Source organism: Panthera onca, chromosome B1 (genome assembly GCF_046562875.1).
Source record: "Panthera onca isolate mPanOnc1 chromosome B1, mPanOnc1 haplotype 2, whole genome shotgun sequence".
NCBI lineage: Eukaryota > Metazoa > Chordata > Mammalia > Carnivora > Felidae > Panthera > Panthera onca.
The window spans coordinates 56,087,229-56,091,210 of record NC_138342.1 but is presented as its reverse complement, the minus strand read 5'-3'; positions in this window follow the sequence as shown (position 1 = coordinate 56,091,210).

Sequence of the window (3,982 nt, the reverse complement as noted above, 5' to 3'; positions counted from 1 at the left end):
TCCTCAAAACAAAAGGAGATTCGTTGTTTTAATTTTGAATTGCTATTCACTCCCTTATTCATTGTGCTCCTGCAGAGGTGAAGTGTCTTATCTAACTAGTAAATTGGGGAGAAGGGCTGGCATGTTTTGCTCATTGCTACTCTCTTCTGGGAGTGGGCATGTACTCTTTCTTTAAAGATAAATTCTGCCTAACTCTGTGGTTTAGTAATTCTCTTTGGCTAGGGCCTAAAGTCATATTTTCCAGCTTGGCCTCTGTCAATAATAATAGCAATATTCTTGCATCATCTTTAATCATTTATTTTGTTTCTTAATATTGTACGGAAGCTGAGCCAAGAAGAGTAGCCTTCAATGGTCTGTAAAGGACCCAATTGTGCTTGGATTGAGAACACTGAAAAATGAAATAACAAAATATTAGATAAAACACTCATGAGGAGAGGTTTTTGGAATGAAAAGGGCATTGTTTCTGTCCTTAATCTCTGGTATAAAGGGAAAGATTTTTGACGTTGATGTTTTTTAATAAGGGTTATACTGGGCCAGTTTTGACCCCTGTAACCTTGGTATCAATAATGTGGTATAGTGGCCTTAGAGATAACTGCAGCTTATGTAGGATTTCACCTTAAATGAGTGGTTTTTTTTTTGTTTTTTTTGTTTTTTCTTCAAGCAGGTCTTGGGCAAAGGTGGTATATTCCTTGAGAACAGCCTCGGTAAGAGCCAGAAGAGGATCCAAGCCAAAGGCGGCCAAATGGATAGCCTCAGAGAATGGATGGAGGTCTGTGAGACAGTTTGCAGATGACAGCAGAACTTTCTGCTTTGTCTCAGTAGACTCAAAGACTCAGTTATAGGCACAAATACACAAGAACACCAACAATAGCGCCTTAATAAAGTATGGCTCTGAGGCCTCTTAGCAGGCCCTGCTTGTCCTCAACTGAAGCAGCTGAGACAAACATTCCATACAGAGGAAAGATCCTTTAAAGCTTTTTGGTCAATGGTTGGCAGAACAGTATTGGTTGCTTCTAAACTGCAAAGCAGTTATATTCCTTGTTATTATAGAAATCAGCTTCTAGAAAGCAGATATTCTAAAACTCAGGTTCTAGCAGGATGTAGACAACAGTAGAATCACTAACCCAAATTTTATTCCATGCTTAGGGCCACAGAGGAGCTGTAGAAAAGCTAACTTTGGACCCATCTGGTACTGAACACAAACTCAGGGCTACCCTCCTCCCATGGCATGATTTTATGTTGGCTATTGACTTACTTAATAAGAGGAAGCTTAGGATTCCTTCATGTACTCAACTCTCTCTAATATACCAAATCTTGTGTCAAAACCAACATCTTTCTGGGAGTTTGTTCACAGCTTAATTTAAGTATACAGGGCATGATGTGATAGTTAATTTTATGTGTCAACATAGCTAGGCTATGTTGCCCAGATGTTTGATCAAACACTAGTCTAGATGGTACAGTGAAGGTATTCTGGAATGTGATTAATGTTTCTAATCAGTTGACTTAAAGTAAAGGAGATTATCTTCACAATGTAGGTGGGCCTTATTCAATCAGTTGAAAGCATTAAGAACAAAAAGCTAGATTCCCCACCCCCCCCCCAAAAAAAATTCTGCCCTCAAGACTATACATAGAAACTTTACCCTACTGTTCCCCAGGCCACCTACAGATTTCAGACTCAGGACTGCAACATCAACTCTTGCCTAAGTTTCAGTCTGCCAACCCACTCTATGGATCTTGGACTAGTCAGCCCCCAAAATCATGTGAGCATATTTCTTGAAATAAATCTCTTCAGGGGCGCCTGCTTGGCTCAGTTGGAAGAGCATGCAACTCTTGATCGCAAGGTCATGGGTTTGAGCCCCCGTTGGGTGCAGATATTACTAAAAAACAATAATAAACTTAAAAAAAAATCTCTTTACACACTCACATACCTACAATCACCCAGACTTTCTCCCACATAAATGTGTGTGTGTATATATATATATATATATATATATATATATATATGGTTGGATGTGTATGTATGAATATAAAGACATATATACATACATATATTGGTTTTGTTGCTCTGAAGAATCCTGAAAACCTCACATGGTATCTGGGCAACAGGCATAAAGTAATTGGCACCCTGGAAAAGTTAAAACGAGGAATAGTTTCTCTTTTCCTTGAATACCATTGAGTTCCTGCTATGGTCTTGATGAATACTAAATATTGAGGTTCAGTAGCTCAACATTGCCTGGAATAATTGCCTTAGGGAATAGTTTTTTTTCTTTTTTTTTTTTTAATGTTTTATTTATTCTTAAGAGAGAGAGAGAGATAGAGCATGAGCGGGTAAGGGGCAGAGCGAGAGAGGGACACAGAATACGAAGCAGGCTCCAGGCTCTGAGCTGTCAGCACAGAGCCTGATGGGGGGCTCAAATCCACAAGCTGTGAGGTCATGATCTGAGCCAAAATTGGACGCCCAATCGACTGAGCCACCCAAGTGCCCCCTTTTTTTTAATGTTATCTTTTTTTTTACTTTAAATATTATGTAATGTTTATTTATTTATTTATTTATTTATTTTTGAAAGAGAGACAGACAGAGCATGAGTGAGGGAGGGGCAGAGAGAGAGACACACACACACAATCTCAAGGAGGCTCCAGGCTCCAAGCTGTCAGCACAGGGCTTGATGGGGGGCTTGAACCCACGAACTCTGAGATCATGACCTGACCTGAAGTCGGACACTTAACCAGATGAGCTGAATAGTTTTTTTTTTCTAAATATGGTATAGATGGTGGCAGGGTCGTGATATTATTTTGTATGTTACTAACTCTTCAAACTTTTTAATCTGCTGCATATCAGAAACTTTTGTTAGATTTTCTGAGACCCTGAAGGAATTAGGTCCATTCTAATGACAAAATTTAGGCTGCAACTGCTAATAGAACCCCAGAATCTACTAAATTATTAAGAATCCATCTGTCTGTGACTCAGGAGAATTCCAAGTTGAGAGAAATTGGGCTTTGGATTATGAACTTCTTGTTTTTATTATTCTTTTTAATAGTTTGTGGGTTCAAGCCCCACGTGGGGCTCTGTGCTGACAGCTCACAGCCTGGAGCCTGCTTCAGATTCTGTGCCTCCTTCTCTCTCTGCCTCTCCCCCACTCACGCCCTGTCTCTCTCTCAAAAATAAACATTAAGGGGTGCCTGGGTGGCTCAGTAGGCTAAGTGTCTGACTTCAGCTCATGAGCTCATGATCTCATGGTCTGTGAGTTCGAGCCCCGCATTGGGCTCTGTGCTGACAGCTCAGAGCCTTAAGCCTGCTTCAGATTCTGTGTCTCCCTCTCTCTCTGCCCCTCCCCTGCTCATGCTCTGTCTCTCTCTGTCTCAAAAATAAATAAAAACATTGAAAAATTTAAAAAAAAATTAAAAGAATTTTTTTAAATATTTATTTTTGAGAGAGAGAGAGAGAGAGAAAGAGAGAGAGAGAACAAGCACGAGTGGGGGAGAGGCTGAGAGAAAGGGAAACACAGAATCCGAAGCAGGCTCCAGGCTCCAAGCTGTCAGCACAGAGCCCAACGTGAGGCTCGAACTCACAGACTGTGAGATCATGACCTGAACGAAAGTTTAACACTCAACCGTCTTGAGCCACCCAGTTGCCCCTGGATTATGTACTTCTATTTCAGAAAAGAAAGAAAATTTTATTTTGGTAATTCTGTTTCTTTGGAGTTGGAGTTGCAATGGGATTTAATGTTTAACCTTTAACTTCTCTTAGGAATCTGACAAAAGAAGTGAGAATATAGTCCAATTTGGGATATTTTTATGCTGTTAGCAGTTTTTAGAATTTTTTTTGTGCTTTATCCTAATTATATCATTTAATTTCATTGCAGAATCTCTAATAATCTGATGATGATCAATAGGGATAGACATAATTGGGTTGAGAAATAGAATATGGAGTAAATTATAGAATGGCCTTTCTGTTGACTTAATTAATGTGCTGTTTGGATAA